This window comes from Triticum dicoccoides, chromosome 2B (genome assembly GCF_002162155.2).
Source record: "Triticum dicoccoides isolate Atlit2015 ecotype Zavitan chromosome 2B, WEW_v2.0, whole genome shotgun sequence".
Classification (NCBI taxonomy): domain Eukaryota; kingdom Viridiplantae; phylum Streptophyta; class Magnoliopsida; order Poales; family Poaceae; genus Triticum; species Triticum dicoccoides.
In genome coordinates this window covers 268,890,004-268,909,143 of record NC_041383.1, presented here as the reverse complement: position 1 = coordinate 268,909,143, position 19,140 = coordinate 268,890,004, and positions in this window count along the sequence as shown.

Genomic DNA, 19,140 nt, shown 5'->3' with positions numbered 1-19,140 from the left:
ATACGCACTTTTACCTTTCCACCTTTGCTAGCCTCTTCGGTGCCGTGCATTGCCCTTTCTCACCTTGAGAGTTGGTGCAAACTTCACCGGTGCATCCAAACCCCGTGGTACGATACGCTCTATCACGCATAAACCTCCCTATATCTTCCTCAAAACAGCCACCATACCTACCTATTATGGCATTTCCATAGCCATTCCGAGATATATTGCCATGCAACTTTCCACCGTTCCGTTCATCATCATCATGACATACTTTACTTTTGTCATATTGCCATTGCATGATCATGTAGTTGACATCGTATTTGTGGCATAACCACCATGCATAATTCATACATGTCACTCTTGATTCATTGCACCATCCCGGTACACCGCCGGAGGCATTCATATAGAGTCATATCTTGTTCTAGTTTCGAGTTGTAATTCATATGTTGTAATCAATGAAAGTGTGATGATCATCATTATTAGAGCATTGCCCAAAAAGAAAAAAAGAGAAAAAAAGAAGAAAGGCCAAAAAGAAAAAAAAAAGAAAGGCCCAAAAAAAGAAAGAAAAGAAAAGAAAAAAAGAGAAAGAAAAAAAATAAAAAAATAAAAGGGGCAATGTTACTATCTCTTTTTCCACACTTGTGCTTCAAAGTAGCACCTTGTTCTTCATGTAGTGAGTCTCATATATTGTGCTTCAAAGTAGCACCAAGTTTTTCATATAGTGAGTCTCATAAGTTGTCTTTTTCATGCTAGTGGGAATTTTTCATTATAGAAATTGGCTTGTATATTCCTACGATGGGCTTCCTCAAATGCCCCAGGTCTTCGTGAGCAAGCAAGTTGGATGCACACCCACTAGTTTTCTTTTGTTGAGCATTCATTTATAGCTCTAGTGCATCCGTTGCATGGCAATCCCTACTCCTCATGTTGACATCAATTGATGGGCATCTCCATAGCCCGTTTATTAGCCTCGTCAATGTGAGACTTTCTCCTTTTTTGTCTTCTCCGCACAATCCCCATCATCATATTCTATTCCACCCATAGTGCTATATCCATGGCTCACGCTCATGTATTATGTGAAGGTTGAAAGATTATTTAAGTATGAAATAATTGCTTGGCTTGTCATCGGGGGTATAGAAGTTGGGAACATCTTTGTGTGAAGAAAATGAAGCATAGCCTAACTATATGATTTTGTAGAGATGAACTTTCTTTTGCCATGTTATTTTGAGAAGACATTTTTACTTTGATTAGTATGATTAAAGTGTTACTATTTCTTTTATCAATATAAACTTTTATTTTGAATCATTTGGATCTGAACATTCATGCCACAATAAAGAAAATTACATTGAGAATTATGCTAGGTAGCATTCCACATCAAAAATTCTTTTTTATCATTTACCTACTCGAGGACGAGCAAGAATTAAGCTTGGGGATGCTTGATACGTCTCCAACGTATCTATAATTTTTGATTGCTACATGCTATATTATCTACTGTTTTGGGCAATATTGGGCTTTATTATCCACTTTTATATTATTTTTGGGACTAACCTATTAACTGGAGGCCCAGCCCGGATTTGCTGTTTTATGCCTATTTCAGTGTTTCGAGGAAAAGGAATATCAGACGGAGTCAAAACGGAACGAAATCAACTCGAGAAGTTATTTTTGGAAGAAAAGCCACCGGATAGACTTGGACTCTACGTCAGAAGACACGGGAGTTGGTCACGAGGGTGGGGGGCACGCCCACCCCCTAGGGCGCACCCCCTGCCTCGTGGGGCCCCCGAAGCTCCACCGACGTACCCCTTGCACCCATATATACATATGTACCCTAAAACTTCCAGAACAGAAGATAGATCGGGAATTCAGCCGCGGCAAGCCTCTGTAGCCACCAAAAACCTCTCGGGAGCCCGTTCTGGCACCCTGCCGGAGGGGGAACCCATCACGGGTGGCCATCTTCATCATCCCGACGCTATCCATGATGAGGAGGGAGTAGTTCACCCTCGAGGCTGAGGGTATGTACCAGTAGCTATGTGTTTGATCTCTCTCTCGTGTTCTCGACTTCACACGATCTTGATGTATCCCCAGCTTTGCTATTGTAGTTGGATCTTACGATGTTTCTCCCCCTCTACTCTCTTGTGATGAATTGAGTTTCCCCTTTGAAGTTATCTTATCGGATTGAGTCTTTTATGAGAACACTTGATGTATGTCTTGCCATGATTATCTGTGGTGACAATGGGATATCATGTGCCACTTGATGTATGTTTTGGTGATCAACTTGCGGGTTTCGTGACATTGGGAACCTATGCATAGGGGTCGGCACACATTCTTGACTCTCCGATAGAAACTTTGGGGCACTCTTTGAAGTACTTTGTGTTGGTTGGATGAATCTGAGATTGTGTGATGCATATTGTATAATCATGCCCACGGATACTTGAGGTGACAATGGAGTATCTAGGTGACATTAGGGTTTTGGTTGATTTGTGTCTTAAGGTGTTATTCTAGTACGAACTCTTTTATAGATTGTTCCGAAGGAATAACTTTGAGGTGGTTTCGTACCCTACCATAATCTCTACGTTTGTTCTCTGCTATTAGTGGCTTCGGAGTGACTCTTTGTTGCATGTTGAGGGCTTGTTATATGATCTATCTATGTTATTATTGTTGAGAGAACTTGCACTAGTGAAAGTATGAACCCTAGGCCTTGTTTCCTATCATTGTAATACCGTTTACGCTCACTTTTATCTTTAGTTACCTTGCTGTTTTTATATTTTCAGATTACAAAAACCTTTATCTACCATCCATATTGCATTTGTATCACCATCTCTTCGCAGAACTAGTGCACCTATACAATTTACCATTGTATTGGGTGTGTTGGGGACACAAGAGACTCTTTGTTATTTGGTTGCAGGGTTGTTTGAGAGAGACCATCTTCATCCTACGCCTCCCATGGATTGATAAACCTTAGGTCATCCACTTGAGGGAAATTTGCTACTGTCCTACAAACCTGTGCACTTGCAGGCCCAACAACGTCTATAAGAAGAAGGTTGTGTAGTAGACATCAATGAGTCCGGCGCGTAGTATTGTCTTCGGCATTGCGGGGCGGGTTCCTTCTTCGAATACTCCAAAGTAATTATCGAACACTTGAATTGTGTCCGGATCCACAAAATGATCTTCACATGCCACCGTAGAGAGAATGATATTTCACAAATGCAATCTGCTGACAACTTTTTTTAGACAACGCGACGTGTCATTACGGTCGAGTCATTATTCGAACCGTTTTCCTACAACCAGCCACATCGCATATTGCGAGGCGGTTTCCTTGACACGTCTTGTCAAAGCAGAGATCATGTCCCCTTATCACGGGATTCTCATCAATATGGGTATGGGTAATCCCACCACGCCATCAATCTGGCACTTGGGAAGCAAGCGATTCCCAACGGGCAAGTGGGGAGGCGCACCACTTTCGTCGCCTCTATAAAGGGATAAGATTTACCCATTTTTACCCACGCCTTCCTCCTCCTTTGCCCACTCTTGCCCCCTCGAGCTCCAGCGTCCAAGCCCAAGTCTTCTCTGCACAGCTAAACATGTCCGGAGCAGGAGGCAAGTGGGTGGCTTCCACCGTGAAGGAGAAGCACATCACAAATCTTAGGGTGACCGGATACTTGGCCGCGGACATAGCGCGCCGGCTACCAGACGACGGGCAGGTCATTCCGACCCCGGGACCCCACGAGAGGGTCGTGTTCGTCGCCCACTTCGTCCGTGGACTGGGATTTCCACTTCATCCCTTCGTCTGCGGGCTCATGTTCTACCAGGGGCTAGATTTCCATGATCTAGCCCCGAATTTCGTCCTCAACATCTTGGCGTTCATCGTGGTATGCGAGGCCTTCCTCCGCATCCGGTCTCACTTCAGCCTGTGGCTGCAAATCTTCTGCGTGAAGCCGAAGATTGTAAGCGGCCAGCAAGCTGAGTGCGGAGGGGCCATGGTGGGAAAGATGCCTAACGTCACCTGGCTGGACGGTTCCTTTGCGGAGACCGTAAAAAGGTGGCAATCGGGGTGGTTCTACATCACCGAGCCGCACGGCACCAACTGGGCGGCGGCCCCTGAGTTCCGGTCCGGAGCCCCTATGCGGCTCACCTCCTGGGAAAAGAAGGGTCTGGCCTGGGGTGAACCTACAGAGCTGACGGGACTCCAAACCTGCATCAAGAGCATGAATGACAAGAACATCAAGCTTGTCAACGTGATCCAGGTCTCGTTCGCCGGATTCTGCCGTGCCAAAGGTGGGCATTCAAACTTTGGGAGTTCGTCCCGGCCGAACAGCAGACACTTCAGAGGCTCTATGACATGAAGCACAAAGACGCGTGGAAGGCGTTGTTCAAAGCCTCTGAAGTACCTCCTCCCACATCCGAGGACCGTGGGCTCCATGCCACGCGGCCTCCTAGTCAGGTGAGTTTTAAGGCTACCACCGGATTTGGTTCTTCCCGATATATTTATGGGGGAGTCTTAAGTAATTGCGCATATTTGTTCAGGATTATGTGGAGACAGCAGAGTAAATTGACTGTCCGGCTCCGCTGCCAGAAGGCCCAGCTGATGCTCTCCTGACGGAGATGCTAGTCCCGGCGCCCTATAAGGCACCGGAGAAGAAGGCCAAAAAGAAGGCCGCGGGGATCCGAAAGGGTCTCCGGCGTAAGGTTGTGCCAGAAGCCTCGTCCGAAGATGACAAGGCACACTCCTCCCTCGAAGGGGACGAAGAAGAATAAGAAGGGACCACCCCACCCGGAGAGGGTGAGGGGCCCGAGAAGGCGGACCAGGGGGCCGGGAAAGGCCCTCAGTGCAAGGACGTCATACCCACGTCGTCTGACAACGACGAGACAGATTCCTCCCGCGGAGGCGGGGGGAAGCAAGAAGAAACTCTACCTCCCCGCACTGGGAAGGAGAAAAAGAGGAAAGCCGCCCCGGAGGGGGAGGCTGGGACGTCCAAGAAGGGAAAGGTGTCCCTTCCGGACTACTCCGCCACGGCCACTCTCAGCGAGGAGGGGTGGCTGCCCAGGGGGAAGCCCCTAGTGCGATCGTAAGTATCCACACTTTATCATGATTTTACTTCATAGCTTTTTTATAACACCAAACATATATGTAGTCCGGCCAGGGCTAATCCCGAGGTATCTTCTTCCGGGTCCCTGAGCGATTCGGAGATGAACTCGCTCCCGACGGCCACTACTCCTCAGCCCGCGGATGACACTGAGGTGTTGTCCCGAAGGCTCCCAGAGCGGGGGGAGGTGACTCTGGAGACGCCCCAAGGCGGGATTCCAGATGTCGGACACGCAGGGTTCAAGATCCCCGCGGATCATACCGATGAGAGCCGCAGCAAGCCGGACTCTTATCCGGATACTGTGCCGGAGCCTTCAATGGCTCCGGATGCAGGCAGGCGGCCCCTCGCTAGGGAGGGCGAGCCGTCCGTGCCGATGACTTCCGTCATGCCAGAGGCGTCGGATAGTCTGCTGGAAGCGCTTCGCGGCGCTTCCATGGATGACGAGCACCGTACTCTTATGGGTGCGGTGATTCAGAAGGTTCTGTCCGCCAAGAGCGGACTGACCGAAGCATGTACCAGCCTCCTGACGGGCTTTGAGGTAAGTAATAAAAATTTATGAAATTACCACCCGATAGGTAGTACCCCCTGATACTCTGTTTGGTGTTCGGAAGGAAAATCCAAACAGAGGGTCAATTATAATCCGCAGGAGTCTAGTAATAAATATTCATTTGAATAAGCAGGTTGTGCTGCTTGCCACTGCTGCCCGCATAGACGAGGTTGCCGAACTAAAGCGGGACCTGGAGCAGGCGCAGGGAGAGCTCGACCTCATGAAGAGGCAGCTCAAAGAGAACAAGGGTAAGTGATTCCCCGCTCTTATGTATTTAAGGATAGACAGAATTGGTTAGTCTAACGCCAAAGCGTCGTGACTGTGTAGCAAGGGCCACCGCCGAAGTGGCGTCCCTGAAGAAAGCGCTGTCCGAGGCCGAAGACAAGGCGGCCTTGGAATGCAAGGAGCGCGAAAAGCAAAGTGCTAGAGTGGGCGAGGTATAGCAAGAGCTCCAGGACCTCAGCAAGAAGTTCGAGTCCGTGGAGCATGATCTGAAGATGAAAGAGGCCGAGCTTGTGGAGGCCCTTGTGAGTATGAAAGACGCCAAGGCCGAAGCCGAGAAGGCACAACAGGAAATCCAGGAGGCCAAAAAGATAGCGGCGGGTAAGAAATTCTTTATGCAAAGCAAACATGTGGAGGAGGTGTTTCTTTTACTTACTCGAATTCGGAGCTCTCCAGGGGCGTTCACAGATCTGCCACGCAGCGTTTCAGATGCCGCGGAGTTCTACTGTGCCCAAGAGGGGAGCTCAACGGAGAAGCTATTCGGTCCCAGTATGCTGGGGCCGAACACCCAATGCCTCTGAGTGACCAACTGAAGCAGTTGGTGAAACTCCACAGGGCGGCCGAAGTGGCTATGAAAGATTTCATAGTCCGGATCTGGCCTGGTGAGCCCTTGCCGGCTAGCTACTTCGGCCTGATCAAGCGGATGGTGTATGCCTGTCTGCGGCTCGAAGTCATCAAGCGATCTGTTTGCATTGAGGGTGCCCGCCGGGCCTTTGCCCGCGCGAAGGTGCACTGAGGCAAGCTGGATGCTGAGAAGCTGGTGAAGGACGGTCCGCCATAGGGCAAGGAGCATCGCCATCCCGAGAAGTACTATGATGGTGTTATGAAGGGCGCTCGTCTCGCGGCTGATGAGTGTACCAAGGACAAGATCTTCGACTAAATGTACCTCTGTCTCTGTTGTAATTTAAAGACGGAGTTACTTGTGCTATGTAGCATTGTTTGATTTAAAATATTACCTTCTGTGCGGTTGTTTATAAAATTCTAAAAGTAGGCTAGTCGTCGGCTTCCGCCCCCACGTAACTAGTACTGGGGTGTTTGTGGAAAACCCTGACACTCGTTATCCAAATGTTTGGTCCCTTAAGGAGGTGTCCGGCGCAGCGAACAAGGCAATCGGACTATGCGGCATTATAACTTTCACTTAGCCATAAAAGTCTACAATTTTAAATTTCGGCGAAGCCCCTAGAATCCGGAAGGCCGAATTGGGGCGCTATATACGCCTAGATCAGACGAAGCCGATTTATTGCCTAAAGTGGAAAAAACTTTAAGGATTTTAAGACCTCTCGAACAGCGACCAACTCTCGCCACATCATGCTGGCCAGTTTTCGGCTTTCTCTACTGAGGTGCTCATACGGAAGAACCAGGACACAATCGCAGTAGTTCTCCCTGCGCTACCTTAGCCGATATAATGGAACGTAAGGTACCAAAACAAGGGAGCTGGGCTAACCCAACTATGGACCCAAGACATGATTCGGAGCTGATGCATATAGTGCTATAAGTTCAGGGTGCCGCACTGTTGAAAGTGTTCGGACTTTACTTGCCGTATTACGGGGCACCATAAGAAGCTCCTGGCAAACTGACCATACCAAGGTGTACGGATGCAATATGAAATAAACATTTATAAGAAAAAAATGCTCAAATAAGAATAATAAGCTGACGCTATATATGATCTCCCATTGATGAATAATACGTTTAAGCGTATGTTTACAATGGATGCATTAAGCGGAGATAAATAGGACTATTTGACATGTCCTATCCAGGGGCAGGCCGCGTACAGATAGATAAAACAAGTATAACGATCGTAAATAGATTCCACCTGGGTGTTTCCTTCTGCGCGCAAAGCCTGTTGCCTCCTTGGTTTTCTCTCCTATGTAAATCCGGCAATCCGGCCCTTCTGAAGAGGCTGCACTTAAAGCAATGTCCTGAAAGGTAAAAGGGAAAGATTATGAAGGTATGTTGCGGTGATACCGCACTATTGACTGAGTCACTGATGCGCCTCCGCTTGTGCCCATGGTATTTTGAGTGCGTAATTGTGTACGCATGGCACGAATGCTGCTTTAATGGGGTTTGAGCGAAGGCCGGACTGCTAATCACGCTCTTGGCATGCCTGATGATCCTATTGCGGGGTGCTCCGGACTCGCTTGACGGTGCTTGAGGTTGTCGTCGCCGGATTGGTGGTTTGTCGGAGGAGGCCGCATTGCACTTCTGCCGCGAGGGATGCAGTGTGCTCTTCTGTACGGAGAGAGCGGTCCATGTTTCCGTTGACTATTATGACCCCGCGCGGGCCTGGCATCTTGAGCTTGAGGTATGCATAGTGTGGCACCGCATTGAATATAGCAAATGCGGTTCGTTGTAGCAGTGCGTGGTAACCACTACGGAAAGGGACGATATCGAAGATTAACTCTTCGCTTCAGAAGTTGTCCGGAGATCCAAAGACCACTTCCATTGTTATGGAGCCCGTACAGCGGGCCTCTACTCCAGGAATTACACCTTTAAAGGTGGTTTTGGTGGGCTTGATCCTTGAAGGGTCAATGCCCATTTTGTGCACTGTGTCCTGATAAAGCAGGTTCAGGCGGCTGCTGCCGTCCATAAGGACTCGCGTGAGGTGGAATCCGTTGATGATTGGGTCTAGGACCAATGCGGCTGAGCTACCGTGGCGAATGCTAGTAGGGTGATCCCTACGATCAAAGGTGATCGGACAAGCTGATCATGGGTTAAATTTGGGGGTGACTAGCTCCATCGCATAGAAGTCCCGTAGTGCTCGCTTCCGTTCCCGCTTGGGAATGTGGGTGGCGTAGATCATGTTGACCGTTTTCACCTGGGGGGAAATTTCTTCTGCCCCCCCGTGTTCGGACGCCGGGGCTCTTCGTCATCGTCGCTGTGCAGCCCCTTGTCCTTGTTTTCGGCGTTTATTTTGCCAGGCTGTTTGAACACCCAGCAGTCTCTATTGGTGTGGTTGGCTGGCTTGTCCGGGGTGCCATGAATTTGGCACGAGCGCTCCAGTATGCGGTCCAGACTGGACGGTCCCTGATTATTTCTTTTGAACGGTTTCTTCCGCTGACCGGGCTTGGATCTGCTGAATCCGGCGTTGACTGTCGTGTCTTCAGTGTTGTCGCCGTTGTTCCGTCACTTATGTTTGTTACGCCGTGGCTTGCCGTTATTGTCGCGGCCATCCGAAGTGCTCGAATGTGGTGTAGTGCTGCTGCGAGCCAACCAGCTATCCTCGCCTGCGCAAAAGCGGGTCATTAGTGTTGTGAGAGCTGCCATGGACTTGGGTTTTTCCTGGCCGAGGTGTCGGGCGAGCCACTCATCACGGATATTATGCTTAAAAGCCGCCAGGGCTTTGGCGTCTGGACAGTTGACTATTTGGTTCTTTTTAGTTAGGAACCGAGTCCAAAATTTTCTGGCTGACTCTCCGGGCTGTTGAGTAATGTGGCTTAGGTCATCGGCGTCCGGTGGTCACACATATGTGCCCTGGAAGTTGTCAAGGAATGCGTCTTCCAGGTTTTCCCAGCTGCCAATGGAATTTGTTGGCAGGCTATTTAGCCAGTGTTGGGCTGGTCCTTTGAGCTTAAGGGGAAGATACTTGATGGCGTGTAGATCGTCTCCGCGGGCCATGTGAATGTGGAGAAGGAAATCTTCGATCCATACTGCAGGGTCTGTCATGCCATCGTATGATTTGATGTTTACGGGTTTGAACCCTTCTGGGAATTCATGATCCATCACTTCGTCAGTGAAGCAGAGGGGGTGCACGGCGCCTCTGTGCCGGGCTATGTGACTACGCAGTTCGAATTGTTATGGGTTGCTATGTTCGGCTCGGCCGGACTTGTTGATAATGTATCCGTCGCAACGGTCATCGTCGCGTGCTGAGGCGCACCCCCGTGATCCGTAGATCGATCTTGGCTGTCCTGCTTTGTTTTCCAGAATATCTTGCAGGTCTTGCCTGTTGCCCCGGGCTATAGTGTATTGGCGTGGGGGTGCGGGCTGGTATTCGGGCCGATATCCCGCTTTATCCCGGCCACGGGGTGGCCAGTCGGCCGTTTGGCGCTCGAGTCCGTATTCCTCGGCTGCCAGGACTTCAGTCCATCTGTCTGTGAGCAGGTCTTGATTAGCCTGGAGTTGCTGCTGCTTCTTCCTTAGGCTCCTCGCAGTGGCAATAAGCCGACGCTTGAAGCGCTCCTGCTCCATGGGATCCTCAGGCACGCCGAACTCGTTGTCGCCGAGGCTAATCTCCTCTTCGGAGGGGGGCATATAGTTGTCCTCCTCCGGGTACCCGTCAGTCGCCTGTTTGTCTGGGCTAACCTGCTCATCTTCCTGTTCGGCCTGCTCGAAGGCAGGCTGGTCAGGGTTGTATTCCTCTTCGGCACCATCCGGATTGCTTTCATCTCCGGGGCCGGTATTACTGTGGCGGGGCTTGGAGCGGCGCCGATGCCGCCCATGCTTTGCTTTTCTCCCTGAGGGGTTATCCTCCGTTGCCTCATCGCCATTGGTTTCCTTCGGAGTGTCCACCATGTATATATCGTATGAGGAGGTGGCCGTCCACCGCCCTGTGAGCGGTGGCTCCTGTAATTCTCCTGCATCGTCGTCCATACCGTCGATGTCTTCGGAGTCGAAGTCAAGCACGTCAGTTAAATCATCGATCGTGGCAATCAAGTGGGTGGTGGGTGGGCAACAAATTCCTTCGTTGCCTGCTTCCCACTCAAGCCGGACATAGTTCGGCCACGAATCTCCTGATAAAGAGAGAGAGTTTAATGAGTTCAGTACATCGCCAAAGGGCGAGTGCTGGAAGATATCCGCAGCGGTAAACTCCATTGCCGGAGCCCAACCAGGCTCGGCGGGCTCGGGAGCGTGCAGACTGGAACCTACAACCGGATACGAATCCGGGGGTCCGGAGTCACAGGCTTCCTCAAAAGTGAGGCCTGTGTTAGCCTCCACCGCCGATGAGGGTACAGCCTGCAAGGCAGGGTCCATCCCTCCGTCCTTAGGCAACGCAGCCTGCTCTGGATTTGAGTCCGGGGCTACTTCAGGGGTGATATCCCGAGTGTTGTCCGACAGCAGGTCTAAGCCATGCCCGTCATGACTGACCGGTGCTCCTGGCGCAGGCCCGAATCCGTCGAAGATCAAGTCTACGCGAAGGTCAGCCGTGTAGTTCAGGTTTCCGAACCTGATCTGATGGCCAGGGTCGTAGCTGTCGATCTGCTCTAGAAGGCCAAGCGAATTGGCCCGCAGTGCGAAGCCGCCGAACACAAAGACCTGTCCGGGGAGGAAAGTCTCACCCTGGACCGTGTCGTTGACGATGATTAAAGGAGCCATCAAGCCTTGCAGCAACGACACAGAGGAACTCTCAGTGAAAGCACCAATGTCGGTGTCAAAACCGGCGGATCTCGGGTAGGGGGTCCCGATCTGCGCGTCTAGGCTGATGGTAACAGGAAGCAAGGGACACAATGTTTACCCAGGTTCGGGCCCTCTCGATGGAGGTAAAACCCTACTTCCTACTTGATTAATATTGAAGATATGAGTATTACAAGAGTAGATCTACCACGAGATCGTAGAGGCTAAACCCTAAAAGCTAGCCTACGATGGTATGATTGTAATTCTGATCGGCCTTCTAAGGACCAACCTCTCCGGTTTATATAGACACCGGAGAGGGCTAGGGTTTACATGGAGTCGGTTACAAGGAAGGAAACATAATATCCGGATCGCCAAGCTTGCCTTCCACACCAAGGAGAATCCCATCCGGACACGGGACGAAGTCTTGAGTCTTGTATCTTCACGCTTCATAGTCCGGATGATGTACACAGTCCGGCTGTCCGGATACCCCCTAATCCAGGACTCCCTCAGTGGCTTTCCTTTTCTTCTCCTCCCCAATGTGGGGAGGTGGGCGAGGGAGTCCTGGACTAGGGGGTGTCCGGATAGCCGAACTATCACCGTCGGCCGGACTCTAAGACTATGAAGATACAAGATTGAAGACTTTGTCCCATGTCCGGATGGGACTTTCCTTGGCGTGGAAGGCAAGCTTGGCGATACGAATATGTAGATCTCCTACCATTGTAACCGACTCTGTGTAACCCTAGCCCTCTCCGGTGTCTATATAAACCGGAGGGTTTTAGTCCGTAGGACGAACAACAATCATACCATCGGCTAGCTTCTAGGATTTAGCCTCCTTGATCTCGTGGTAGATCTACTCTTGTACTACCCATATCATCAATATTAATCAAGCAGGAGTAGGGTTTTACCTCCACCGAGAGGGCCCGAACCTGGGTAAAAACATCGTGTCCCTTGTCTCCTGTTACCATCCGCCTAGACGCACAGTTCGGGACCCCCTACCCAAGATCCGCCGGTTTTGACACCGACATTGGTGCTTTCATTGAGAGTTCCTCTGTGTCGTCACCCATAGGCCCGATGGCTCCTTCGATCATCAACAACGACGTGGTCCAGGGTGAGACTTTCCTCCCCGGACAAATCTTCGTATTCGGCGGCTTTGCACGGCAGGCCAATTCACTTGGCCAACTGGAGCAGATCGAAAGCTACGCCCCTGGCCATCAGGTCAGATTTGGAAGTTTGAACTATACGGCCGACATCCGCGGAGACTTGATCTTCAACGGATTTGAGCCACAGCCGAGCGCGCCGCACTGTCACGATGGGCATGATTTAGCTCTGCTGCCGGACAGTGCCCTGGAGGCCGCACAAGAGTCCTGCGCCGATCGAGGATGGGTGGCTGGACACCGCCTCGGGGGCTGCTACCTCTACAGCGATAGAGCCGAATACCGACCATGTCCCTTGTGAAGCTCGTGACTCCAAGGTGCCGGACTCCTTTCCGGACCCCAAACCTTCCGCGCCCCTGCCAATCGAATCCGATTGGGCGCCGATCATGGAGTTCACCACTGCGGACATCTTTCAGCACTCGCCTTTTGGCGACATCCTGAATTCGCTAAAGTGTCTCTCTTTATCAGGGGAGCCCTGGCCGGATTATGGTCAGAACGGTTGGGATGTGGACGACGAAGAAATTCAAAGCCCACCCACCACCCACTTCGTAGCCACTGTCGATGATTTAACCGTCATGCTAGACTTCGACTCTAAAGACATCGATGGTATGGATGGTGATGCCGGAGACGACCAACAACCAGCGCCTACAGGGCACTGGAAAGCCACCTCGTCATATGACATATACATGGTGGACATCCCACAGGATGGGAATGGCGATGGAACAGCGGAGGGCGACCCCTCCAAGAAACAGCCTAAGCGCCAGCGTCAGCAGCGCCGCTCTAAATCCCGCCACAGCAAAAATGGAGATTCCGGCACCGGAGACAATAAAACCCCGGACAGTGCCGAAGACAACCCCCTCTAGCAAGATTCAGCACAGGAGGATGGAGAAGCCAGCCCTCATGAGAGAGCGGCAGACAGAGAGGTAGAGGATAATAATTACATGCCTCCCTCCGGAGACGAGGCAAGCCTCGACGACGACGAATTTGTCGTGCCTGAGGATCCCGTCGAACAAGAGCATTTCAAACGCAGGCTTATGGCCATGGCAAGCAGCCTCAAGAAAAAACAGCAACAACTTAGAGCTGACCAAGACTTGCTAGCCGACAGATGGACTGAAGTCCTTGCAGACGAAGAGTATGAACTTGAACGCCCCTCCAAAAGCTACCCCAAACGCAAGTTGCTACCCCGATTAGAGGAGGAAGCACATAAACCTACATCACCAACACACAATACGGCCAACCGGCTACCTCGCGGCCGCGACAGAGAGGCCTCTAGGACCCCCACTAAAGCCGCACCCCGGCATCGCTCGAAAAGTACAAAGCCATGGGGGAATGTGCCGGACTTGCAAGACATATTGGAGGATAAGGCAAGACAAACAAGATCGATCTACGGATCGTGTGGGCGCCCCACGATACGCGACGACAACCGTCACGCCGGATACAGCAATCCCGGCCGGGCCGAACACAGTAGACAAAGCTCGCTTGAGCTGCGTCGCGATGTAGCCCAATACAGAGGCGCCGCACACCCGGACTGGCTAGCAAACCTGGTGATGGTACCAAAGAAGGATAAATCCTAGCGCCTATGTGTCGACTTCAAAGACCTTAACAAGGCTTGCCCAAAGGATCCATTCCCCCTCCCATGCATCGATCAAATCATCAACGCTACCGTAGGGCACATTCATTGTGCTTCCTCGACGCATACTCCGGCTACCACCAAATCAAGATGGCGGAGCCAGACCAAGCCGCAACGACATTCATCACTCCATACGGACCATTCTGCTTCAACACAATGCCCTTCGGGCTCAAAAACGCCGGCGCAACATATCAGCGCATGATTCAGACATGTCTGGCCAACCAGATCGGCAAGACAGTGGAGGCATACGTAGATGATGTGGTCGTCAAATCCAAGCATGTCGAAACTCTAGTAGACGACTTGAGACTCACATTCGACAATCTACGAACATACGACATTAAGCTCAACCCGGAAAAATGCGTTTTCGGTGTACCAGCCGGAAAGCTCTTGGGCTTCATTGTATCCGGTAGAGGAATAGAAGCAAACCCAACCAAGATAGGAGCTCTGTCACAATTGGATATCCCAAAAGACCTCAAACAAATACAAAAATTGACTGGATGCGTGGCGGCTTTAAGCCGCTTTATCTCCCGCCTAGGAGAAAAGGCATTACCCCTTTATCGCCTCCTCCGACGCTCCGAACACTTCGAGTGGACGGATGTCGCCATGGCCGGACTCGAAGAAATCAAAGCCATATTGGCAACAAATCCGGTCCTGGCCGCGCCCAATGTGGGCGAACCGATGTTATTATATATCACAGCAACACATCAAGTTGTAAGTGCGGTACTCATCGTCGAACGAGAAATGGAGGAGCACAAGTTCCCTCTTCAAAAGCCAGTCTACTACGTGTCCACTGTCTTAACTCCATGCAAGTCCCGGTACCCACATTATCAAAAGATAGCATACGCGGTGTTCATGGCATCCCGGAAGCTGCGACACTACTTTCAAGAGTGCTCGATAACGGCAGCCTCCGAAGTACCCCTTAATGACATCATAAACAACCGCGACGCGACTGGCCGGATTGCAAAATGGGCCATCGAGCTCCTCCCATTCGACATAACCTATAAGCCTCGGCGAGCTATCAAGTCGCAAGTTTTGGCTGACTTCATCGCTGAATGGACTGAAGCCGAACTCCCTAAAGAGTACGGCGCATATTCCAATTGGATCATGCACTTCGACGGCTCCAAAATGCTGGCCGGCCTAGGGGCTGGCATCGTCCTGACGTCCCCAATCGGAGACATAGTCCAATACGTACTACAGATTATGTACATGGACTCCAGCAACGCAGTCGAATACGAGGCCCTTCTACATGGTCTCCGGATGGCAGTCTCCATGGGCATCCAACGCCTAGAGGTCCGCGGGGATTCAAACCTCGCAATATCCCAAATAAATGGAGACTTTGACGCCAAGGATCCAAAAATGGTAGTTTACCGCAACGCCGTCTTAAAAATTTCAGCTCGGTTCGAAGGGCTCGAATTTCATCATATAGCCCGGGACAATAACCAGGCGGCGGATGTATTGGCATGCATCGGCGCAAAGTGTGATGCCGTCCCTCCCAACATCTTCCTGGAGCGGCTTTTCAAGCCATCCGTACTATGGGAAGGAGAGTCCGAAAACAACAATCCGGACCCAACCGCACCGCCCGACACCGAACATTCTGACACAATTGGTGGTTCTGCCAATGAAATAACACCCTCAACCCACGAAATAATGGCAGTCATTGCCCCGTGGACGGAACCATTCCTAGCCTACTTAACCAGGCAGGAACTCTCCGAGGACCAAAACGAGGCCCGCTGCATAGTACGGCGATCTAAAGCCTATAAGGTCCATGAGGGATAGCTTTATAAGAAAAGCACAACCGGAGTCCTTCAAAGGTGCATCTCCGAAGAGGAAGGGTGAAATCTTCTGGCTGAAATTCACGCCGAACTCGGTGGGCACCACGCCGCAGCCCGGGCCCTTGTAGGCAAGGCCTTCTGTACATGATTTTATTGGCCGACGGCCCGGGCAGAAGCTCAGGACTTAGTCCAACGATGCGTCGGTTGCCAGCTCTTGCTAATCAAAGCCACATGCCACCCACCGCCCTCAAAACTATACCCATCACCTGGCCGTTCGCATTCTGGGGGCTTGACATGGTTGGACCCCTTAAAGGAGGAACCCACAAGCAAAAATACCTATTGGTCATGGTGGACAAATTCACCAAATGGATAGAGGCCAAGCCAGTTAAGACGGCCGAATCCGGACCTGTGATAGACTTCATATCAGGGGTAGTACACCGTTACGGCGTCCCCCATAGCATCATCACTGATAATGGCACGAACTTCATGGCCGACGAGGTTAAACTCTGGTGCAAAAACATGGGCATCAAGCTCGACTACGCTTCAGTCTATCACCCTCAAACTAACGGTCAAGTCGAACGAGCAAATGGTCTAATCATGAGCGGCATCAAACCCAGGCTAGTGCGGTCCCTTAAGGAATCTAACACGCACTGGGTAGAGGAGCTCAACTCCGTACTCTAGGGGCTGCAGACCACGCTGAATCGCACTACCAGATTCACACCATTTTTTATGGTATATGTCGCAGAGGCAGTTTTGCCCTGCGACATAATTCATGACTCACCTCGCGTGCGCATGTACAAAGAAAGAGAAGCTGAGCTGGATCGGCAGGACAGTTTGGACGCCTTAAAGGAGGAGCGCGACATGGCAAAAGCTCATTCCGCATTCTATCAACAGCAGGCTCGAAGATATCAAAGCAGAGAAGTACGGGCCAAAACTTAAAATGTTGGCGAACTAGTTCTACGCCTGCCGGACAAGAAAAAGGACAAACTCAAGCCCAAATGGGAAGGTCCCTTCATCATCGACCAAGTCCTGACCGGCGAAGCGTACCGTCTGCGAAGCGCATCAGATAACTGACTCGAGCCAAACCCATGGAACGCAACCCGTCTTCAAAGATTCTACGCCTAGCACCGGACTCCAAGTTCGTCTCCTTCCTCCTACTACATTTTATACTTTAGCTGTCTTTTATTTCTCTCCTTCTCCCTGCCCTTTTCTCAAAGCCTTTCAAGGCTCGCCTGCACATTGTTCGCACACACTTGACGTGCTACTCGCACTCATTATACCTGGGGGCTTCTTTAACAGAAGCTTATTTATACGGGCCTTATGCCCAACACATGTGTCACACTTCCGCATGTACCTTTTATTCACCACTATATGCATCGATATGACTTAAGTTTTGGCCAAGCTGGGTTGCCTGGCTCCTGTGCTTACCCCTACGTTCCCGATTGTTCGGCTAGGAGGTAAAGGGAGCACCTCTGCGATTGTTACTGCCGGGTCAGCCGGATGTGTACCTCAGACTGGGTGAAGCCGAAAGCTAGCGTTCTTAAGGGAATATTCGGTCGGTGCATTGAAAGATGATTCCTTACCTATCTATTTATTTGCCCCCAAATGCTTTTCCTGCTTTTTTTAGCAGTCCGGACATGCACTTTAGGGCATGCCTCCCGGGGAAAGGAACCCCTACCGGAACTATTCTCCCTGGAAGATGTTTCTTACTAACCATGTAATATAACATAACTAGTTGGGCACTTGTCCGATAAAGCACTAATGACCCCTACGCCTGGTCTCCATGCATGCCTCGGTTTTTTACATAACCGTGAGGGTATTCGGACACACTCCGGACTGTCGGGTCCCGAGGTTGAAGCGAAAAGGTCCGCAACGACAAATGATCTACAATCCGGCTAGAAGGCATTTTACATGTCATTTTAAATTACATAGTCAAGCTGACTGATGGTATTCCTCTTCGATACCATCTAATAAACTGTCTAGTTTACAGTCCCGTTGGGAATACTTTGCGGCCAGCTCTACTTGGTCGTACACTAAGCTCACAGGGATCTCCTTCCCATCGGGCCCCACAGGTCTGACCTCGGCCATGTGGTTTGGGTCAGCCTTCGCATACCGTGTCTTCACCATGGCCCAGGCCTCCCTGGCGCCTTGACGGCAGGCCGATATCTTCCACAACCGGAAGTGCCGCCGTGCTCCCTAAAGCTTCTCCGCAAGCTCTCCAAGACCTTCGGGGTAGGGACATGGACGGCCACAAGGCCTGGGCGTCTCCGCTCATCACCTGCCGAACTCGTTCGTGCAGTTGCAGCAGCTCGGGAAGTAGGTCACCCATTGAACCGGTCATTTCCTCCGCAGGATGACCTGTGAGCATGCCTACAGACATATTTCTGTCAATCGACTTCCTCGCCGAACTCTTCTTTTCAAAAGTTTGCTCAAGCACTTACTATAAATGCCGTGACGAAGCCGCCGATTCTCCGTCACGGAGTCAGACAGCTGGGCCCGAACATCTTTTAGTTCCTCGCCCAGCTGGGTGCTGGCATCTTGGAGCTTATTTTTCTCTTGCCGCACCCTTGTAAGCACCTTCTCGCCGGCCTTCAGCTGGCGTAGCAGCTGTTGCTTGTCCGGATCTAGTCCGGCGCCATCTGCGATATTATTGTCAGACTTATACACACGCCGCACTTCACAAACTACTTATCTTTCGAAGTATATATTACCGGAGGGGGTCTCTGTGGCTCCCCCTGTGGCGGCCAGTGCAGCCTCAAGTTGGGCCTTGCACTCTAGAAGCTCCTGGGACAGGTGGGTATTCTTTTATGAAAGATCCTGCATAACAAATGATCCTTAAATCAGTTATTCTAACTATTTTAAGTCTCGGGGGCTACTGGCATATATAACTGTCAGAATTCACTCACCCATATGTCTTTCACATACTGCTCCGTGGCTCTGGCTAGACCATCTTGAGTGGCATGGAGGTGCGCATCTCCCGCATTGAAGGCATTCAATGCCTCCAGGGAGAAACACGCGTCACGAAGAACTGTCCGGCGGCGCCTGTGATTCATGGCGCTCTCCACCTCAGATCTAGTGGTGGATAGCCTGTCGGCATCCTCCGTCGGAGGAGCATCCGGCGCACGCCTTGTGTTTGCCTCCCCCTCCGGACCTGGCGTTGGAGCCTGGCTGGCGGGGGCTCGATTGGCATCCTCTCCGGACATAGTCCGGCGAGCGCTCTTTCTCCTGGAAAAATCACAAGCGTTAATATGCCTCCCAGGAATCTTTCCTTTAAACACGGTGGCGCGCCATACCGTTGCGGCGACGTCTCGATTCGCACCACACTTCTTTTCCGCCTGCCTGGCCGAGCTGCCCCTTGCTGGATGGC